Source organism: Balaenoptera acutorostrata, chromosome 3 (genome assembly GCF_949987535.1).
Source record: "Balaenoptera acutorostrata chromosome 3, mBalAcu1.1, whole genome shotgun sequence".
NCBI lineage: Eukaryota > Metazoa > Chordata > Mammalia > Artiodactyla > Balaenopteridae > Balaenoptera > Balaenoptera acutorostrata.
In genome coordinates this window covers 131,402,601-131,425,684 of record NC_080066.1, presented here as the reverse complement: position 1 = coordinate 131,425,684, position 23,084 = coordinate 131,402,601, and the positions used below count along the sequence as shown (strand labels likewise).

The following is a 23,084-nucleotide window of genomic DNA, read 5'->3' as shown; positions in this document are numbered from 1 at the left end:
TTCTAAGTTGCAAGCTACTACACTCAATTCCAAGCAAAGTATTTGATCTTATAAACTAGGACTAGCCCGCAAAAGAGTTGTCCCCCCCAAAGAAAAAACTAAAGCTAGACTTAAAAATACCACCAGTGTTATAGCCTCTAATGGAGTTTATTCAATCTTCATCCCCGTTTCAAGCGAAAAGCAAAGGAGACCATTCACCTAAAAAGTAAGAGGGTCTAGAAGAAGGTAATGAGTATTTTGCTACTTAAGTCATGAGTTACTTTTTGCACTAAGTAAAACGTAGTCATTAGCCATAAGCCACGAAATGTCCAAGATCAACATACACCTGGAGACATGCAGGTGAGAGCATCACCTGTGCTCTAGAAGAACTGTGTGTTGCACTGACTAATGCAGCACTTGGTAGAAAAAACACGGGAAAATAGATTTCTCACATCAACCTCTCTCTCTCTCTCAAGGGATACAGCAAGAAGAGGAAGAGAAAAGGCACAGAATACAGGAAGCAGTAAGGTATACAGATGAATAGCCAATTTGAAGACTGAGCTCCTGAATTGAAACCCTACCCAAAAGGCCGTATTTTTCTATCTATCCCAACAGTTTGCAAGGATTCATCCTAGACCCCAAAGCCAATATTAAGTAGGTTTCAGACCATTAAAGTCTAGCCACAATTTTATAACTGACATATCTTTTTCATTATGCCATAACTGTAAGGGCAGTAAGTTCTCTATTTGGGAAAAAAATATAAAGGGAAATTCACAAAAGGTACATACTCACAAAAGTTGAAAAAAATCAACATGTGCATCAGAGGAGGGAAAATATGTTCTTTTAATGATTTACTTGTAAAGCTGTCACACAGAGTGGCAATTTTTCTTCTGAGTGTTGAACAGGAGTATGGGAAAAATCTGTAAGATACTGTGAAACAAACAAGGTATTCAAAATCAGTCCAAGTGTTGTCTTGGTTTGTTTCTCCTTTTAACCTCCAAATCAGATTTCACAGACTGACAGTGGGAATTACAGGCAGGTTGGCATTTAAGCAAAATCCTTTACAGAACTGTATGTAATTAGGGCAGATCCAGACCAGGCACTAAGGGAGAACCAGGAGAGGAAAGCAATAAGTCAGGGCCCCTACCAGCTGCTCAGAAAGCTCAGGTATGACAGGACAGGACGGGAGGGGACATGGATGTACTCGAGTCAGACTTGTCTCCTCAGTGTACCCCACAGAAGACCAAGGCTGGACCCCGAAGTCATCAGGAAACAGGATTCAGACTGTTTTAACAGTTGCCCCAGTTTTCAATCACATCACAGTTCAGTGCTGTATGTGCTGGCTATTATTAGTATTAGTCTAAAGCAGTGAATGAATAATCGTCAGATTCCCACCCCCCCACCACCCCGCTTCTGGCTGGGTCTTGGGAAGCAATGAGGCAATGAGCCAAAACCCTCACATCTGAGGTGACATCCCCGGTGAGCGGGGCCATGAGGAGCAGCGTGGGGTGCAGGGGAGGACCTGGAGGCTGGACGCAGCAGGGCCTGGTCAGGGAATGGGACACGGGGGGCCATGCACATCTTGTTCATTCTACCGCCCCCTGTGACATGAACCATCCAAACTGGGGGCCACCAGCAGACAAGTTATGGTTTGTCCATGAGGGCTCACTCAGGCTACCTCTGTCTCCCACCACATCTCCCGTGAGGACTGAGTGTCTCCTACCTTTGAGAAACGAGGGACACAGGAGGTCAGTGTCACCACCTCCTGCTCCCAGTTTTTGTCTACATCGTCCATGACAAGAGTCCCTTTCCCTACTGTGAACGGTCAGTGTGAAGACCATCAGTGTAATCAAATCGTGAGGCTGTAGGGGATGGAAAGCATTTCTGATGCCACTGTCTCCCCTGCCCTGATTCCTCTGCTAGACCAGAGGCAACTTAGAAGACAACTGTTATTACCTCTACTTTGCAGATGAGGAGGCTGAAAAGTTAAGGACCCTTCCCAAGGTCACACAGCCAATGAATGGCAGAGCCACGTGAACCCAGGTCTGTACAACCCGAGTTCCATGGTGATCTCCAATGAGCTGTCACAGTCCTGGTCAGTTCTACTTGTCATCCTTGAAGCAAAAATGAGCCCCAGGAACAAGGCTGGGCTCTGGTAAAATTCAGCTCTTAGAGTTGTTTCAGGATCCTTTTCTCCCCTTCTGCACCCTTGCTCCTCTCAGGGTCCCTCCTTCCTCCCACTTTCTTCCTTCCTGCTCCCGTATCCTCAGAAGATAACCAAAGTCATCAAAGAAAGACCTCTAAAAAAATTTTCCCTCAAGTGTTAATAACTTAAAAATCAGGGCACTTATACATGTTTGGAAAAGGCATGGAGGCAGAAGATAACGAATCTCTGATGAATTTCCAGCAATTCTGCTGGGAGTGGAAAAGATAAGCAGGCTAAGGGTGAGGGACAACTCTTCAAATACATCAGCCACGGGCAACTGCCTACACATAAAATCAGCAAGAAAGAAACGAAAATGATTGCTTCATACTTTAAAATAGACTCCATGAAGGCGGTCGGAAGCAGAGGATATGGCTGTTCTGATTTTAGAGATAAGAAATCAAAACCCGGAGAAGCCAGTTTGAGCCACAGATCAAGCCCAGACAGATGAGCAGAACTGAATTCTTATGCTCCCTTCCAGTTGACTGGCTCTGGCTTTCTTTTTCCTGACTCTCTGAACTCCCACTATCCTGCCTGTTAGTCTCCCGCTAAGTTACCTTTTGCAGGTAGCAGGGTGCTTGGGAAACAGGGGCAAGAGACGGAAATATGTTTCTGTTTTTAAAGAATAATTCATACAGGACCCTTCTCTCAAATAGCTCAAGGCACTTCTGTGAGAATCGCTGCGGGAAGAGAACGGTGACCACATCCCTCACAGCATCAATAATGCACAGCGGCTCCTTTTAACTCGGGGGCTGTCAGTTTGACTTCCCCTAGATCAATAGGGGATCAAAAGTCACCAGTGGCTAATAGACCTTATTTGAGCGGAGGATGCAGTTTCAGCCCAATCCTCGCTCACGGCCAGCACATCAAACAGCCACCTTGATGCTTTGGTGTTCTTCGCCTGCCCTTTGATTAGCTGTGGCTGTAACTGCACCGCATCCCACAGGGGCCACAGAACCTAAGTGGATGATTCTTACTGGCAAAACCTGGTGGAACCAGCTGCTACAGGGCAAATCATTTCTCCTTCATGCTCAGAGGTACCAGCTTTGGGAAGCCCAACTCTGACCACATTTGGCAAGACAACGATTCCAAATATTAAGACATGCTACACATCCACCCTGCGCCCATTCATCCCGCCAACATGTATTGATCACCAACTCACCAAGCACCAAGTTACGTCTGTGTTCTCCTCCCTTCTTTCCTCCCAACCAAATCCTCCCTTTCCTTCACATCCACTCAAGTGTCCCTCCTTTTTCAAAGCTTCTCTAGACAGATCTTCTCATGGTGACTTTTCCTCTTTTCACCCCTCCCACTAATTATAATCGGGGCCTCAGTTTGACCCTTAATTGTTTTCTGATTGTTTTCCCACTATCAGTCCTGTCTCCCCAGTGACAAGAACCACGTGACAGATACTACTGCTTTTACATTCCACTCTGCCTAGCACAGGGCCGAGCTCCATAAATATTCATTGAATGAAAGGTTGAGAACAGAAAGAAGAGTGTATTTCTTTCATAAGGGAGAAGGAAGCAAGGCTTATTGGTAGCTTTGGGGGACAGGGGAAGGGATTCCTTCTCTGTTTTGAATTATTGATACAACTGAAAATTAATCAATGAGAGCTCCCCAAGAGCAGGGGGTTTGCCTGTTTTATTTATGGCTGTGTGCCCAGCGCCTAGATGAGTGCCTGATAGGGAGTGGGGTGTCCAATACTCTGGGGAGGATGGATAAGTTTATCAGCCTTCTCATGGGGATTTTCTAAGCACTATCTAGAAAAGTAAAAACTTGGGATGAAATAGGGAGAAATGAAGGGGAAAACAGCCCTTCGGCTTCCCCCAACTTCTTTCCTGAACATGGTTTCCATTTTTCTGATTTGAAGAAAATCAGTTGCAACTGGAGATTGACCTTCCTGGGCCCATCCATCTTCAGAAGCAACTACATCTGCTGAGACTTTTGTAAAATAAATAAATAGATCCCCAAGGCATTAAAAAATAATCCCTGAAAACATCATGGTTAAATGTTCTCCCTGAGTCTCACAACATATCACGATAGATCCACAGCTACAGACTGTTCCAGGTGCACAGCAAGCCCTCCATGAATGTTTGCTGAACTAACCAGGCTCCAGGAAACGAAAAGGACTCGGGATGCTGGATGTCAGTCTGTGCCTCAGCACGGCCTAAATTAGATCAGTAATTTTCTGCTCAGATGAAGAAATGCCCAAGGATTTTATTCTTTCACGAAGCATCTCGAGAATTATTTTTAGTAACTACGAAGGCAAGTTAAGGGGCCCCAAATCCCCATCTCCACTCCACTATCAACAAAGTGGGCTGTTCTCTAAAAACGTGAACTGCAGCTTTGATTCTCTACCAAATAAATGTTAAATAATCAGCCATCCGCTAAAAGGTGGTAAATGCTAGCTTTCCCAGAACAACCGTATCTGGGAGGTAAGGCCCGTGATGGTGAAAAGTGCGGCCAGTCAGGACATTCTGACCGGTGTTCAGATCCAACACAGAAAGGAGGATCCGGCCTGCACCGCTGGGCCAGGAGAGGGCCGCTCCCTGCTTCCTGCCCTCAGCCACAGCAGGAAGAGAAGAAAGGACATTGGTGTCTGTCTTCACCACTCAGACATTCCAGAGTGAAGTCTCCTGTGCCTGGATATGATTTTTGTATATCTTGTAATCAGCAAAAATTTAACAAAGCAAAACAAAGGAATAGAAAGAAGAAAGGTAAACAAAACTGCCAATACCTTCCCATACCAACAAAACAAAACAAGACACGCAGTCTTTTGGGTCCAAGGTCTCCAACCAATACCTGACTTCAGTGCACACAAGACTGTCAGTACATTGCTGGTCGATTGAGGCAGTCTAAGATGACTGCTCAAGCCAAGGATTCATGGAAGAAAGAAAATGAAAAACCTGTGCTGACCTACACATTTCACATTTAAAGGATATAAGAACTCGGCACAGGCAATGGTGCCAAGTTATGGTTTCAATGTACCATTCATCTCTAGCATTATGGCGAGGTGTTCTTTACACGCCAGACGCTTCACACTCAGGGAGATGGCCTTCCGACCCTTCTCCATCTACACAGATAGGCCCTTGCTCTAACAGAATGCCTTCCAAGACTACAACACCGATTATTATTGTCACTATTATTATTTTTTTAAATCCGTCCTGCTGTTAGTAAAATGTCAAGGCAGATAAGAGATTGGCACAGGAACCTGAACCATCTTTCTGGAATCTCTAGTTCAGAAGCCCCAAAGGGATATAGGTTCCTGAAAAATCAAACGCGCGAGTCTCGCTGGCGCGGGTAAGGTTTGGGGCTGAGGATACAGCCGTCCAAGAGCTCTGGGGGCCTCCGAAGCCCCGGGAGTCAGCGCTCGGCCACCAGCCCTGCGTCACCGCCCGGCGGTACCCTCCCTGCCGCATTCCGGGCAGCCGGAGCCGGCGGGGCGCTGCCGGGGCGCACAGGGCGCGGCGCGCACTCACCTCAGGTTCCACGCGACCATGTGCCACCACGCGCGCACGCAGCCCTGCTCGTCTGTCTCCATCCCGCGTCGCGTCCGGATCCGCCGCCGCCGCCGCCGCGGGAGCTGCAGCCGGTAGCCCGGAGCCGCGCCCGGGTCGCTCTCCTGCCCCGCGGGCTTGGCGACCCGGGGACCCTGCGGCGGGTGGGGCGGGGCGTAGCCGGGGGCGGGCTGCCCTAGCGCCCCCGGCGCCACACGCAATGATGTGTGATGGAAATAAGTGCCCTACTCTTCTAGCTGGCTACGCGCAAACTTATTTTCTGTTTTATTCTGTATATGTGTGTGTGTGCGCGCGTGCGCCCCCTGCGTGGAGTAAAATACATTTCTTACTATGGTAGTAATAAAACAAAAGTCTGAGAGTCCCAGCTTTAGAAGATCCTCCTGAAGGACATATGCTTTCCTCCACTTTAACCCTTCTTTTTTATTTCTTCCTTTTGTTTTTCCCTTTTTCCCTGAACCTTCCCTTCCCAACACCCATCTTCTCCCTCTCTCTCCCTCTCTCCTCTCTCTCTCCCTCCCTCTCTCTTTCTTTCTCTCTCTCTCTCACACACATACACAAACCTGTCATCATTACTGTAGTAAGAATTTCTTTAGCTCCCTTCCATTGATTACTACTTTATCTGCCCACAGGGTTATGAACTACACAATTACTCCATATGTCCAAATGCACCACCTTTTTGGTGTTTTGTTTACCTAGGAGCAGGTAGCAGAAACCTCCACCTCCACCCCCCTTGTATCAGGAGTTCAGGCTTTGAAAGGTTTGGCAGGGATGCGCTTACATCGTGCACTGTCTCCTGGAGCAGAAACCGTCCTTCACCGGAGCTGTTCCAGGGAAGCCACGGGGCAAAGTGTGAGGGCAAAGGGGGACAAAGGGAACGAGGTTCCATTTGGAACCCATTTGATGCCAGCACCAAGACTTCATCTGGGAGGCAAGGTACAACCTCCCCAGAGGGAAGAAGTGGTCTCTCATGTGCCTGAGCTGTTGGGCCTTTGCCAGCTGAGCAGAGGTCCTAGCAAGGACTGCCAACCCACAGAAAGTGCGTAGGGACCCATCGGCGTGGGGCAACTGGCCAGTCTGGAGGAAAGCACCGACACCTTTCAAGAAAGGGCGGTTCCCTTGGAGAACTAGGCCATTTCAGATAACTGGTCAGACAAGGGGGAACTTTGTGCCCCTCTTCTTGTCATGTCTCTCGGCATGTCAACTTTTGGAGGCACATCAAGACAGAAGCGGAACCAGATTAGGAAGGACCAGAGCGATCTGAGCCTGCCTGATGAGCCAGCTGCAGCTGGGTCACACCCTGCATGATGAGAGACGTTAAAGCCAACGTCAGATTCCACCCCCGGAGTCATCCATGAAATGGGTCTGGAATCTCATAGAACTTATTCAGGGGAGCTCCGGAGGATACGCTGGGCCATGCCCCGTGGAGGTGGAGGGGTCAGAGATGGCGAGAACAGGGGGAGGAGAGAGCAGCAGCTGCGTTTGGTCCCAGCTTCTATTTCCATCTGTTTATTCAGGTTGAGAGGTCAGAGGCCCACGTGCTGGGTGAGCAAACAAAGTTGTTAAGTCCCAAGTCTAAGGAAATGGTTGAAATGCTCAGCAAAATCTCTGAAGTTAGAAATAACTGTGGCCCAGTTTTTTTTTTTAAAGACTGTATAAATTAAAACTCTAGGAGAAATCTTTCCCCAGCATTAATAGCCCCTTTTCAAACGTCACATCCTGGAAATCAGAGAGCAGAGTCTCTGAAATGATTTGGCAAAATCTGAAAAACAAGTGATTCATTTATTTTTTAGGCACCTATTTCCTGAGTACATTTTGGGTGCCAGGTACCACATTTGGCGCTATAGGGATACAAAGCAGGATCCTGCGTGGTAGAGAGACTTACCTAAAGATAAATGATAACACAAAATAGGGATGGAAGAGTGCCCTCAGGACAGAAATCAAGTAAGATGCGGGGTGGGGGTGGGGGGTGCTGCCAGGGCCTGGACGTGGAGAAATGGGGTGACTACAAAGGGACATTTTAGGGTGATGGAAATAGTCTATATCTCAAGGGTGTCGGTGATTACATGACTGTACGCGTTCACCAAAATTCACTGAATTGGAAACTTTCCAAAGGTGAATTTGACTAAACATAAATTATACCTTAACAAAGCTGACTTTCAGAAAAGTGACCTGTGAGGGAGGGGCTGGGGTCAAGATGGCGGACGAGGAGGACGCAGAGTTCGCGTCTCCTCCCAACTAGGGGACCTACCAGGCACCGGTGGGGGACCACGGACACCGAAGGGGACGGGAGGAACCCTCTGCGACCGGGTAGGACCTGGGACATGGAGGGAGTGAAGGGGGCGGAGAAGAGGAGGCGGGATGGGACTGGCGCCCCTGAGGGGCGGCTGGGGGAGGGGAAAGGGATTCCCACGCCCGAAGAGGGAAAGTGGGGGACCACTGAGAGGGCAGAGGATCAAAAGGGAGCGTGGCCAGGTTTCCCTTGCCCACTTGGGCCCCTGGGAACCTGCTGAGATCCCGCATCTGATCCTCTGCCCACCGAGGACCCTCCCAGCCACGCGGGTCCTGAGGGAGTGTGAGGGAGGGAAGGGGAGCAAAAGTAAAGGCCAGACCAACGGGACCAGCACCCCTGAGGGGCGGCTGGGGGACGGGAGGAGTTCCTACACCCAGCGGAACCCACCCACGGTTAGGGGTCCAGCAGGACGGGGGAGGCCCTCGTCCTCGTGTTGCCGTATGCTAACACGTATGTATGGAATTTTAAAAACTGGTACTGATGAACCTAGGGGCAGGGCAGGAATAAAGACGCAGATGTAGCGAACAGACTTGAGGGCACGGGGGGGGGGGCAGGGGGAAGCTGGGATGAAGTGAGAGAGTAGCATTGACATATATACACTACCAAATGTAAAATAGATAGCTAGTGGGAAGCTGCTGCATAGCACAGGGAGATCAGCTCGGTGCTCTGTGACCACCTAGAGGGGTGGGATAGGGAGGGTGGGAGGGAGATGCAAGAGGGAGGAGATATGGGGATATATGTATACATAGAGCTGATTCACTTTGTTGTACAGCAGAAACTAACACAACATTGTAAAGCATTTATACTCCAATAAAGATGTGAAGAAAAAAAATAGAAAAGTGACCTAAAAAATGTACAGATAAACTGCATAAACAAACATGTCCTTTCTGATGTCATAGAAATGGAAAGACAAAGCTGTGGGTACAAATCCGTCAGAAACCAGTAGTTGAATGTTATTTGTGCTTCTAGCAGAAAAAGAGATCTCATTAGAAATAGATTAATTTTACCACCTCAAATTATTCTAGAGAAAATGAATGCGGGATAAGAACGACTGTCTCTCAGCTGCCATACAGCTGTTGGAGGTAAACCACTGGTGATAGAGCATTTGAGGGACGAAGAACTAGCAAACAACAGGTAACTGATTTTCCATTATTTGGAGAATGTTTTTTCTTGAAAAGAGTATTTATCCACCTTGAATTTTCTTCTTTTTTTATTGAGATATAATTGATATATAATATTATATTAGTTTCAGATGTACAACATGATTCAATATTTTTGTATATTTTGAAATGATCACCATATTAAATCTCATTAATATCCATCACCACACATAGTTACAATTTTTTTTCCTGTGATAACTCTTAAGATCTACTCTCTTAGCAATTTTAAAATATAAAATACAGTGTAATTAACTATAGTCAAGCTGTACATTACATCCCCAGGATTTATTTTTTTATAACTGGAAGTTTGTTTTGTATCTTTTGACCCCTTCATGCATTCATCCATCCCCATCCCCACCTCTGGCAGAAACAACCAATCTGTTCTCTGTATCTATGAGTTTAGGTTTTGTTTGTTTGTTTGTTTGTTTTTAGATTCCACATATAAGTGAGATCTTTATCTTTTGTCTTTCTCTGACATTTCACTTAGCATAATGCTCTCAATGTCCATCCATGTTGTCACAAAAGGCAAGATTTCCTTCATTTTATGGCTGAATAATATTCCACTGTGTACATATACATATATGTATATCACATTTTCTTTATCCATTCATCCATTGATGGTCACAGCTTGTTTCCATGTCTTGGCTACTGTAAAGCTACAATGAACATTGAGGTGCATATATCTTTTTGAGTTAACATTTTTGTTTCCCTCAGATAAATACACAGAAGTGGAATTGCTGGATCATATGGTAGTTCCATTTTTAATTTTTGAGGAACCTCCATACTGTTTCTCATAGTGGCTGAACCAATTTACATTCCTAACATCAGTGCACAAGGATTCCCTTTTTTCCACATTTTCGGTAACACTTTATTTCTTGCCTTTTTGATAACAGCCATTCTAACAGCTATGAGGTGATATCTCATTGTGGCTTTAATTTGCATTTTCCTGATGATTAGTGTTGTTGAGCACCTTTTCATGTACTGCTGGCCATCTGTGTGTCTTCTTTGGAAAAATGTCTGTTCAGATCCTCTGTCCATAGCTTTACTGAGATATAATTCACATATCATAAAATTCACCCTTTGAAAGTGTACAATTCAGTGGTTTTAGTATATTCACAGAGTTGTGCATTTATCACCACTATTTAATTTTAGAACACTCTAATTCACCCCAAAAGGAAACCCCATACCCCTTGCTGGGTCATATGGTAATTTTATGTTTAATTTTTTAAGGAACTTCTAAACTGTTTTCCAAAGTGGCTACATTGTACAATCCCACTAGCATGAGCCCTACATAAACTACTGCCTTGCGTTTTCCCATTCTTGTCCTTTTCAGCCTTTCTCAACTTTCCATACACAGATGTGAGATATTGAAAACAAAACAAAACAAAAACACAAAAAAACAGATGCTGTTGAGATTGAAACGAAACATTAAAGGGAAGTTTGAGGATAGTCCCAGAAGACAGGAAGTGAGTCAGATAACTAACTTATTCAGATCATTTATTTTTCTGTGTTGTTTAGGTTTTGTATTGTCTTAGCCTATATCAGATCTAATTTATAGTTACATATATAACTATATATAGTTATACAGTTAGATTATAGTTACAAGAGTGGATGTTGGGTTATTCTCAAGGTCTTGGATTTGAGCATGTTGATACGGGCTTCCTTTTAGCAAAGGAGGTGATTTCTTTGAGAAGAGAGAGTGATGAGAGTTGGACTAGAAGTGCCTGAGTGCCTTCTTTCTTCCAAAGAACCCTGCACTTGCCAAGACACAGCCCAGAGGCTCTCTTGCTCCTTGGCAAGAGATAGAAGTTGGTTTTCCCATGTATCTGTGGAAGGAGTGAGCCAGGATTAAAAGCCAGGGGTGAAAACTCCCTCCTACATCTCTGGATGCTCCTTTTCAAATTCCTCCGGCCAGTCCTTAAAAGTTAGTTGTTCTGCAGGCTTCCTTCATAGCCCTGCTTCTCTTGTGTTATATCAGTGTGTCCAAAATCATGTTCAATTATTTGAGGAGCTCTAGGCTACACACAGTAAAATAAGTTCCTTTGTCCAGGATCTCATGTCTCAAAATCGTTACTTGGCTAATGTTCTTTGAGGATCTCGAAGAAGGAGGTATAGAATGCAGCTTGTCACTAAATTCACCTCCTCCCCACCCTCTTCCAAACCTGTTCCTCTTGCAGGATTCTCTCTCTTGAAGAACAGCATCATCACACACCAAGTTTCCCAAACCACAAACTTGGGACTCACCGTTGATTCTTCTGCTTCCCTTAGGCCCAGAATTCCCTATAGATGATTTCTTGATGTGATATCTATTTATTTAACACATATTTACAGAGCACATTTTATAAAGTATCTGGCTTGGGAAGCTTACACTCTAACTGTAAGGACAGGGCAGGATCTACACAGATGAAAAGCTAAATACCAACATGAGATGTGTCACCAGATAATAAATGAATGTGTATTACAGATAATGTAATGCTGTAGGCTCAGGGAGAAACATCTTTTTAGGCTGAAGAGGTCAAACAACAAGTTCAGGGAAGTACTATTCTGTTGCTTAGAAACAGCTTTGGAGATGGGAGATTATTTTATTATTTTTTTCAAATACTATTCATTTATTTTATTTTTTAAAGTATATATTTTATTTTATTTTATTTATTTGGTTGCGGCAGGTCTTAGTTGCGGCAGGCGGGCTCCATGGTGGCAGCTCGCCAGCTCCTTGGTTGTAGCATGTGAACTCTTGGTTGCGGCATGCATATGGGATCTAGTTCCCTGACCAGGGATAGAGCCCCGGGCCCCCTGCATTGCAAGCGTGGAGTCTTAACCACTGCACCACCAGTGAAGTCCCAGGAGATCATTTTAAATGGCTATCCAAAAGGACCCATAGAATGTTCAAACTGGAAGATATAAAGCAGCCATTTGCCAATACTCTCATTTTTACATAGAGGAAATGAGACTCAGTGACACCAAATGATAGATGTTAGGCTGCATTCATTCAGTATTTATTGAGCACCCACTGCCTGCAAAGGCACAGAATGTACTACACTTACTCAAAAGAACAGGCAGGGTGAGGCTAATTCTCCAAGGGCACCTGGATCTTGTAGGAAACTAAACCTGTGTCAAAGTGTCCCAAGGGGCAGGGCTGTGATGGCAAAGTGGTGGGACCAATTGATAGTTGTAAACTGGGTTATTGGTCCTTCCACTAACCCTTCAAAATAAAAGAATTAAAATAGTTCATTACAGGTTAGTTATTTCTGCTTTGTGAGCAATCAGGGTGAAGGAATTTACCACAACCTACAGTGTCCTGCTGTCTCATTAGATATCCAGGTAGGAGATTCTGAAGCAGTCTTTACCCTGTCCACTCGAGGGAAGGTGACAACGGAATTCTTGTGAAGTGGAAACACTGTGGTTGATTTCAGGACGATACAGACTAGGAAGTGTGGAGAGTCTCATCACCAAGGATTTTTTTTTTTTTCTTCTACTTGCGTTATTTTTTAAATGACCCTCTAACAAATTCAGAGTAAGGGCACTTCATGGTCCACGTTCCAGCCTTAGGGAAAACAGTGACATGGGGCTTTTACTCCAGAGGAATTCATACAGGAAAAGCTAAAAGCTCAGGGAAGTATATGTAAAAACATCTTCTTGAAAATGAAGGCACACACATGGAGAAAAAGTGTTGAAGACCGGAAAAAAGTCACAGCTGTAGAGAAATAAACAGGAACTGACTTTCCAGTCCCAGAAGACTAAATGTTTCCAATTCTGGGCTTTCTGGATGCCAGACATTAGTTTGAAATCATCTATGCCTCAGTTTGTAGAATCTCCAAAGACAGAAAGAAGCCTCACTTCCTTAGTTCCCCTGTTCATGCCCTGAGTGTATGTGTGCTTTCAGCACAGCTTGAAATTAGCGTATTTTTTCATCTTTGCCTTTAGTTTTTTAACAAGCAGGGAGAGACCCAAGGGGACCCAGACTTGCGTGCACGTTGGACTGCAAAGCCTGTCGGGTAGCCTGAGGCGGGTCTTCCTTATCCTCACCCGGGCTGGGCATGCGTGGAACAACCCGCCCCTAGAAAGGAGTTTTAAAATCATATTATGTAGTGTGAAATGAGATCATAGATATGAAAGCTCTTCTCTGAAGTTAAAAAAATTTTCAGCCCACAAATGCACAGTATTGATATTATTTATTAATGAATGTATTTGATAGTCCCTTTGTCCGGTTCCTAGCCATATTCAAATGCATTCATTTAAAAAGACAATCATCAGCGTTATGGCTTACAGACTAACATAGAAATTTAATTACTAATAAATACTAATATACACACAAATGTACGCCCTGAGGAGGCCACACAGCCACTCTCTTCTACTTCTTCTACTTCAAGGAATTAAAAATTTATGTCAGCAGGAGGTTCCCTCCCTTCCTTATAGTGCGTGAGACAAAGGAATGTAAGAGGTTGCGGGTGGGGCATGCCCCTCCTTCTCCTGCCTTCGAGAAGCGTCAAAGAGAATCGGAACTCCCAAAGGGGCCCACCCAACCCAGCAGTCACAAATGACTTAGCAAACACCAGCTCATTAATCCAGACATGAGTGTGAGTAGTATTGCGAGGTGGCCTGAGAAACAGTTTTTAAGCAGAAAGGCTATAGTGTTTAACAGGCAACCCTATAGTCTTGCACTATAGGAATTAGGAATCCTTGTGTCTGACGTTACTTGTCCAGTTTGGAACAAAATATCATGCACGCAGGCTACCTGTATCCCCAGCACCTAGCATAACACCTGGCACAGAGCAGGGGCTCATAAGTAAATGAAGGAGTAATTGAATGATTGCAAAACTTGAATCTATCTGTACAGCAGCCAGTCCAGTGCCACACAATTCCGATCCTCCCATCGCATGTATTCTCGATAGGCCCCTCTGGCATCCTCTGATTCAAATCTATAAAATTCTGAACTGCATGATGATAGGAAGGAAGAATCCAAGACTGGAAGGTCTACTGTGGAAGCCGTCGCAGGGTCCACTGCCTTGTTCTCACCTTCCCCACCCGGAGCCAACTTCCCAGCTCAGTGTAGCCATCATGCCCTGCACTACCTTTGACCCATCTGAGGATTCGACGGGTATTGCTTCTCTTGTGCGATCCCACTCAATGAGCATTCATCAAATGCCAACTGCACGTATTACACCCTGCTAGGTACTGTGGGGGAGAGCAGAAATATAAGATCAGGCCCCTGATCTCAAGAACTAACATTATAGTTAGGAAGACTCTTCATTATTCTTCATTGATTCTATAGACATTTTGAGCATATGTGCTTAGTACCATTCTAAGTGCCTGGGATTCAGTGTTGACAAGACAAATATCTTCCTTGCTCCCATGATACTGACATTCTAGAGGGGGAAGACAAAAAAAACAATCATACAAACAAATAAATACATGACAAAAATTCAGATAAGTGCTACCAAAATGAAAGCAGGTCATAGAGAAACTATTTTATCTGAGATCTTAGTGACAAGACTTGAGAGCAGACTTCCAACCAGAGGAAATAGTAAGTTCAAAGTCACCCAGGTGATGGTGGCGCAGTGGTTGAGAATCTGCCTGCCAATGCAGGGGACACGGGTTCAAGCGCTGGTCTGGGAAGATCCCATATGCCGCGGAGCAACTAGGCCCATGAGCCACAACTACTGAGCCTGCGCGTCTGGAGCCTGTGCTCCGCAACAAGAGAGGCCGCGACAGTGAGAGGCCCGCGCACCGCGATGAAGAGTGGCCCCCGCTTGCCGCAACTGGAGAAAGCCCTCGCACAGATACGAAGACCCAACACAGCCAAAAATAAAAATAAATAAAATAAAGAATTATTAAAAAAAAAAGAGTAAAATATTTAAAAAGTCACCCAGGTGAGAACACAAACTTGAGTGTTCAAGACCCAGCCAGAAGCCCAGGGACAATGGGAAGAGATAGGAGACAAAGTGGGGTAGGCAGGGGCCAGCTCACGGAGGTTGTGTCCCTTGCTACTCAAAGTGTGGTCCACGGACCAGCAGCATTAGCATCACCTGGGAGTTTGTTTAAAATGACCCCCAGGGCTTCCCTGGTGGCGCAGTGGTTGAGAATCTGCCTGCCAACGCAGGGGACACGGGTTCGAGCCCTGGTCTGGGAGGATCCCACATGCCGCGGAGCAACTGGGCCCGTGGGCCACAATTGCTGAGCCTGCACGTCTGGAGCCTGTGCCCCACAACAGGGGGGGCTGCGGCAGTGAGAGGCCTGCGCACCGCGATGAAGAGTGGCTCCCACACCACGATGAAGAGCGGCCCCCGCTTGCCGCAACTAGAGAAAGCCCTCGCACGAAACGAAGACCCAACACAGCCAAAAAAAAAAAAAAAAAAAAAAATCCTTCCCTCTACTTTAAATTAAAAAAAAAAATTTATAAAATGACCCCCAATCTCAATTTCCTTTCTTTTACAGCCAAAGGACTATCAGCTTTTAGATGGCATATATCTGCCTGCAATAAAGACCACTTCTCCAAACCTCCCTTGCAGATAGTTGTGGCTATGTGACATAAAGGGAGTGATAGATATGACTTCTGGAAATGTCCCTAACGGGCATGTTTTCTTCTTTCCTGCTATCTGGATACAAATTTAAAGGCTACTTCTCCAGCAGCTATCTTGGACCATGAAATGTCTTTGAGGATGGAAGCTACCCAAGGCCAAACAGCAAGCAGAGAGCCCATGTCCCTGCCCTGAAAAGGCCTTACCAGCCCTGAACTGACTACCTGTCAAACTCCTGAATATAAGAAAATAAGAAACTTCCATTTTCCTTAAGCCACTGGTTTTTTGGATTTTTCTGTTACTTCCAGCTGAACTCAATCCTAACTAATTCACACTCTTTATCATTATTTCTCTTATAGAACTGTACATTTCCCCCAACCTTTAAGTAAAATCAATAATCCAAGAAGATATACTACATTTATCCTGTAGCTTCAAAAAACTCCCACTAAGCCCTGACCCACCCCCGCTCCTCTACGGTCACACATACAGCAATCGAAGCACCATGGTCCCAGCTGGACGGTGGCAGGGAGGGTGGACACAGCAGAGGTCACTGGCAAAGGCAAGGGCACAAGGCCAAAGGTCAGCTTGAGCTCCAGGTCATCTGTTGCTTCCCTCCTGAGGACACTGAGGGAAATGGACCCCTCCAGGCTGAGCTGCTAAGCCTCAAGTCTTGGTGGCATTGGCCCGCCTACTCTGAAACGTCTAAAATTGTTAAACAATCAACAGATCTGTTGCTCTGTTGAAGTGACTTCAACCTAGACTGATAAAACACTTCACACCAGGTCTCTATACAGAGAAAAAGCCTAATATTTGAAAAGCTGGATGACTGACCAACTGATTCTCTTCAATGGCAGTTCAGTAGGCAGCTCCATCAACAGCCCCCAGAGCCACCTCTGTTAAAGACACAATTAAAACAGTGTGCTTAAATGCAAATGCAATCTCAAGACATTCCCTCCGGCACTCACATTCAATCAAAGATAGTTAACCCAGAGCTGCTTCTATATAGAAATTCTGGAGCCTCTGCTGCCGGAGTTCCCTGCTGCCTTTGCAAGACATTGCCTGGCACCTTGTCTCTTATAGTTAAATGTCTACAGATGCACCAAAACCGGATATCACTGGAGATACAGGATAGATTTTGGCCAGAGCAATTTAAATGGCCCAGAAACATTGGACTTGTATCTCAGTTTGTATCCCATAGTTTCTGCCTTCCCCTCCAGGGAGGTAAAGCTGATCTTGACCTTAGTTCACAGGATCGGTGAGTGAAGGAATTACAAAATGATGAACATTCCACCAAGAGCTCTTTTTTCAGTAATCCTGGCTGCCCATTCAGACCATGCCTTTCACAACTTTCCTTTGGGAGTAGACATGGTGTTGGGTTTAAGAGAATCTGTGTGTCCTAGGTGGGCACTGAATTTGACCAAACTTGTTTGACTGTTTTGAAGGACGTAAAAGCTAAGCCCACTCCCTCAGAGCTATTCCTGGATTGAACAGTGAACGATCAGTAAGATTCATAGATATGCACTCAGGAACCACAGAAGGCTGCTTTAGCAGGTGACTTTGGGAAGTGACACCAAGGCTGCCATTGCAGTATAGGAAGATTCCGGGATGAGTATTGGGAGCAAGTGGCCATCTCCTCCATGCAGGTTGAGGAGGAGACTATTGCAACCTTTCTGCAAAAGGTAGCAGCCTCTTAATCTATTCAGGACGGAAGGCATTTTCCAAATTCCACCCACGGCAACATGATATTCTTTTTTTTTTTTTTTTAAAGAAGAGAAAGGTAATTTTAAGTTTATTTATTTATTTATTTATTTATTTTTGGCTGTGTTGGATCTTCGTTTCTGTGCGAGGGCTTTCTCTAGTTGCGGCGAGCGGGGGCCACTCTTCATCGCGGTGCGCGGGCCTCTCACTATCGCGGCCTCTCTTGTTGCGGAGCACAGGCTCCAGGCGCGCAGGCGCAGGCTCAGTAGTTGTGGCTCACGGGCCCAGTTGCTCCGCGGCATGTGGGATCTTCCCAGACCAGGGCTCGAACCCGTGTCCCCTGCATTGGCAGGCAGATTCTCAACCACTGCACCACCAGGGAAGCCCAACATGATATTCTTTATGGCCCTAGTTTCTATGAAGCAAGAAGCAACTCAGATACACGACATAAATGAACCAGAAGCAGGAAGAACTGGTGCTTAATACAAACCCACAGAGACAGCCTAGTCCACATTAAAATGGGGATCCAGTCTCTCCACTGAAGACAAAGGTACCAGGTGAGCACAGGGAGGTTGCACTTTGATGTGTGTTTGTTTGAGCCCTGTATCAGAAATTATCTCACACCGGAGGCTCTTTATGCAAACTTTCAATCATCCTGAATATAGGATTTCTATTGAATGCTATAAAATAAATCTAATGCACATCAATAAATAAATCATGTGGTTTCTCTGGAAGGGGGTATCCTTAGTAGGACTTATATCGCTAATATAATCATAACCACTCCCTCTAAGGATTAAATTTATCCCTTCAGCAAAGGCACAATGAATTAAAAAACAGAGAGAGAGAGAGAGACTATATAATGATGTCTTCCAAAATGAAAGACTTGTTGGAAACTCACCTGGGTTATACAGCTCTCACTAACAAGCTAGAACATTGCTTTAATTCTGTACCGTTAATTGCCATGTGATCAAACCGACTGGTGGAGGGTTTCCACCATCTACTTGCACAACACAAAATGTGTTGTGATGTTTAGATAAGACACGCGGGGGCAGCAGTGAGCTGATGAGGAGACATAGCAATGGTGACACTTTTGAACCACAAAATTTGACTCTAGACATTGAGATGCTGCCAAGCTCTATTTAAAATCATTTAAACCAAACAGAAACACTTTTTTTTTAACTTTAAAATTAAATATTAGAAGAATTTACTCTCCTGGCATATGTTTTCAGCTTCCCACTAGTGCTTAATATTTGTCCTTACTTCCCAAACGTTTTTGCTTTTTCAATTGACAATGATCTCTTTCAATCCATTTAGGAGTTTGATCATTTTAAAGCTGAGAAACGCCCTCCTGACCAGTCCAAGTTGAAGCCCGGGGGGCGGAGCAAGGTATCCCAACGTCGGGGGCACAGAAAGCAAGCCCTGGGTGGTGCGGAAGGTCACAAGGCCCACCTGCGTGGAGAGCCCACTGTGGCCTGGCTCTGACGTCACAGAGCAAGCCGGTGGCAAGGGCTTCTTTTTAAGTAGGGGGACGCGGCGGCACTTCCTCTTCTTCTCCAAGGACAGGTTCGTTTCATCCCCACCTATCTGAAACCAGAAGAACAAGGATCAGTACCGGGTTCGCTTTCACTGCTGGAAGGAGATTTTGTAAACAAAGGTACCCCAGCCAATCCACCATCATACCCCAAAACGGGGTGGCAGTGAGACAGGCCTGCAAGCAAAGCCGGAGACTGCAGGCGTGTTTACTGAGGGCGGGCTGGTCCTCCCGAAGGCGGCGTTGGGGAATGGTGGGGGGAGGGGGGAGGGGGGAGGAGGGTCTGGGCTCTTCCCCACGTGGCCCCAGAACAGCCTGGCCAGGAACCGCCAGGACAGCCCCTCTCGCTATGCCCGACAGGAGGCCTTTGGCAGGCTGTCAGGCCAGGTTTTATTTTTAGGCTCAGCCGGGGCTGCCCTCCTGCTCTGGGGCTTCCCCCTCGCACAGCTGTTGCTTCTGCTTTCCAAAGCCCGAGCCTACAGGTGTTGTGCTTCCCCTTGCCTTTGGCCGTCACAGGTTGGAAGAGTGATGGTAGCTTTAAAGGGGAGGGGGGGGGAAAGGTTGCAGGGGGCCGAGATTCCTGCTCCCCAGCCCGGCCTTGCAGCAGTCAGCCCTCCATCCTCCCCTGAGGATCTCCAATCCAGGCATTTCTAAACCAAACCATGGGGACTTCCCTGGTGGTCCCGTGGTAAAGAATCCACCTTGCAATGCAGGGGATGCCGGTCCGATCCCTGGTCAGGGAACTAAGATCCCACATGCCTGCAGGGCAACAAAGATCGCGGGCCACAACTACTGAGCCCACATGCACCGGAGCCTGCTCGCCACAACTAGAGAAGAGAAAACACGCAAGCCACAACTAGAGAGAAGCCCGCGCCACAATGAAAGATTCCCACATACCGCAACTAAGACCCAACGCAGCCAAAACTAAATAAAATAATAATAAAATAAATAATAAATAAACCTTAAACAAAAATAAATAAATAAACCAAACGATCTCAGGCCCAGGCAAGGGGGCCTCATTTTCTTGAGCACCCTGAGATGCCAGGCCCTTCTCACTACTCTGAGTCTGGGGCATTTCACCTGGTTCTCACCTGCTGAGAAGCCAACAGGAAGAGCAGAACCCGGACTCAGACCCCAAAGCCTTCTTCCCCTCTGCTCCCACACCACAAGCCTTCTCAGATAAAAAGGGTTCCTTGTACGTGTTCTATTTTCAATAGTTTCTTTCTTCCACTATTAGAAGGGGGGGGGGGGGGAAGCATGTTTATTGCAGTATTTCCATCCAGTATCTCTCTGGGCAAATCTAGACCTATTTTACGATTCTGCTTTTTTGAGCATGGTTGCAGCCCTGGAAACATGTGACTGCCTGTGTCCCTGTGTGTATGTTAAAATCTGCACGGAAGCAGAGGTTACCTACGGGGAGTAGGACTGGGGGATGAGGCTATTTTGCGTTCTTATTTTCTACCCTTCTGTACTGTCTAATCTTTTCCCAAGAAGTGAATTATTTTGTAATGCTCAAAAAGAAAAGAATGAGGACAGCTCTAACTGCAGTCAGGGCCGTTGCCATGTTGGCTAATGCCCTCAGGCAGGACTCCACCCAGTAGGGTTTTCTCTTCTGTTCTTAAAAATACGCTTAAATTCTTGCTCCTCCTGTTGAAGTCCCCTTTGTTAAGAGTGTTAAACGGCTCTGGTGTCCCTAGACACCCATTTCCTGAGAGCAGGCTGAGGGCTTCCTTCCTCCCCCACCCCCAGCATTCCGCACACCCCTGCCACTCATACACTACTTTTTCCCTTTGTTTTTCAGAGACTCGATGCTATCAGGCCCCAGAATTGGCCAGGAAAGGTCTCAACACAGACAGGATCACTCAGAAAAACAGTAAGATAAGTCTGTGTGTTGTACCATACTTTGAAAAGCAAATTGTCAGGAGCGAGGAAGAGAGCCGGCTCTTCTTTAACTCTTTGTCCTTTGATTTGTATTTGCTCTTTAATGCATTCAGCCTCCAAACGCTTGCTGAACAGCTGCCCTGTGCCTGGCTCTAGACAGTTCCTGGGTTAGAAGGGAAGGAGCCACGGTCCCTGCAGGGAGGACCACACATTCTCGAGCAGAACAAAGGCAAGTGGTGAGTTTTGGTGAGACGAGCAGGCGGGGGGCGCCTTAGGGCCCAGGGCCCAGCACCGCCCAGCCCTGGTCGTGCAAGTTTCCAGGACCGGGAAATGCCCGAGCTGAGTGTTAAAGGACCATCTGGAGAAGCAGAGAACAGGAGGGAGGATGTTCCCCGTGAAGGAAAAGTGAAATAATAACAAGGTCCCTCTGCTATTGAGCTTTTAGGTACACCATGGCCCTGCTCTGAACCTTTCACATGTATATCACTTAGGTCTCACAACCCTGCGGGACAAGTACTCCTGTGGCTGCATTTTAAAGCTGAGGTCCCTGAGACACAGAAGGGTGGAGGGATTTTTCAAAAGCCGTGAAGTGTGGGGCGGTGGAGCCAGGATTTGAACTGAGGCTCCAGAGCCCTCACCTCTAAACCTCGGTAACCTTGGGTAACTCAAGAAGTGAGGCGGAGGTCCTGCCCCTGCCTAAGTTCCACAACTGACCCCCCACCCCCGCCTAAACTCCGCCCCCATAACCAACGCTTTTCTTTTCTTTTCTTTTCTTTTTTCCTCTTTTAGATTGGGGTTCTGTTTTACCTTGTTGATTCATTGTTGTTGATTCTTCTATATTTTTATTTTTCCTAATAAATCTTTTACTTTTCTAATTTCATTTTATTCTTTATACTTTGTTAGTGATCTCTCCATTGGCTTTTTTCCTTCCCCCCCCACCCATATTTTTTTCTTTTTTCTGTTGTGGTTTTATTTTACCTTGTTGCAGTCGTTTCAATTATAGTTTTATTTTTCCTAATATATATTTTCTCTTTCTACTTTTATTTTGGTTTTCTTCTTTGATATTGTACTGCTCCTTTTTTTCTTTCTTCCATTTTTTTTTTTTCTTTAACCCCGCCGCAAAGCTTGTGGGATCTTGGTTCCCAGGCCAGAGGTTGGGCCCAAGCTCCTGTGGTGGGAGCTCTGAGTCCAAACCGCTGGACTAACAGAGACCCTCAGACCCCAGGGTATATCAGTCAGAGTGAGGCCTCCTGGAGGTCCTCATCTCAGCACCAAGACCCAGCTCTATCCAACTGCCTGCAAACTCCAGTGCTGGACATCTCAGGCCAAACAGCCAGTAAGACAGGAATACAACACCACCCATCAAAAAAAAAAAAAAATTGAAACGACAAAAAAATTTGTTAGAGATGAAGGAGCAAGGTAAAAACCTACAAAACCAAATAAATGAAGATGAAATAGGCAAACTACCTGAAAAAAAATTCAGAGTAATGATAGTAAAGATGATCCAAAATCTCAGAAACAACATGGAGAAAATACAGGAAACATTTAACAAGGATCTAGAAGAACTAAAGAGCAAACAGTGATGAACAACACAATTACTGAAATTAAAAATACTCTAGAATGAATCAATAATGGAATAACTGAGGCAGAAAAATGAGCTGGAAGATAAAATGGTGGAAATAACTTCCAGGGAGCAGAATAAAGAAGAAAGAATGAAAAGAATTGAGGACAGTCTCAGTGACCTCTGGGACAACACTAAATGCACCAACATTCGAATTATAGGGGTCCCAGAAAAAGAAGAAAAAAGAAAGGGTCTGAGAATATATTTGAAGAGATTATAGTCGAAAACTTCCCTAACATGGGAAAGGAAATAGTCAATCAAGTCCAGGAAGCACAGAGAGTCCCATACAGGATAAACCCAAAGAAACACAAGCCGACACACATATTAATCAAATTATCAAAAATTAAATACAAAGAAAAAATACTAAAAGCAACAAGGGAAAAGCAACAAATAACACACAAGGGAATCCCCATAAGGTTAACAGCTAATCTTTCAGTAGAAACTCTGCAAGCCAGAAGGGAGTGTCAGGACATATTTAAAGTGATGAAAGGGAAAAACCTACAACCAAGATTACTCTACCCAGCAATGATATCATTCAAATTCAATGGAGAAATTAAAACCTTTACAGATAAACAAAAGTTAAGAGAATTCAGCAACACCAAACCAGCTTTACAACAAATGCTAAAGGAACTTCTCTAGGCAGGAAACATAAGAGAAGGAAAAGACCTACAATAACAAACCC

At 45.6% G+C, this 23,084-nt stretch overlaps 1 protein-coding gene and 1 long non-coding RNA gene across 5 annotated transcripts in view; one reads left to right on the top strand and one right to left on the bottom strand.

Annotated features, from left to right (window-relative positions):
- The window catches only part of ABHD12B (abhydrolase domain containing 12B), a 32,013-nt gene extending 26,059 nt beyond the window's left edge, over window positions 1-5,954 (bottom strand). For 2 of the 4 annotated variants that reach the window (XM_057544763.1, XM_057544767.1), the window contains exons 1-2: window positions 5,665-5,954; window positions 768-909 (exon numbers count right to left, since the gene is read on the bottom strand). The gene's annotated coding sequence lies outside the window, so the exon portion shown is untranslated. The remainder of the gene's footprint in view (window positions 1-767; window positions 910-5,664) is intronic. The other 2 variants (XM_057544765.1, XM_057544766.1) reach the window with 2 other exon arrangements.
- A 1,953-nt stretch (window positions 5,955-7,907) lies between these two features.
- LOC103001172 (uncharacterized) lies at window positions 7,908-21,000 on the top strand. The gene is made up of 4 exons (XR_009007736.1): window positions 7,908-8,010; window positions 9,019-9,127; window positions 20,702-20,773; window positions 20,895-21,000. It is a non-coding gene; the product is annotated as an uncharacterized LOC103001172 (long non-coding RNA).
- Window positions 21,001-23,084: the final 2,084 nt, after the last annotated feature.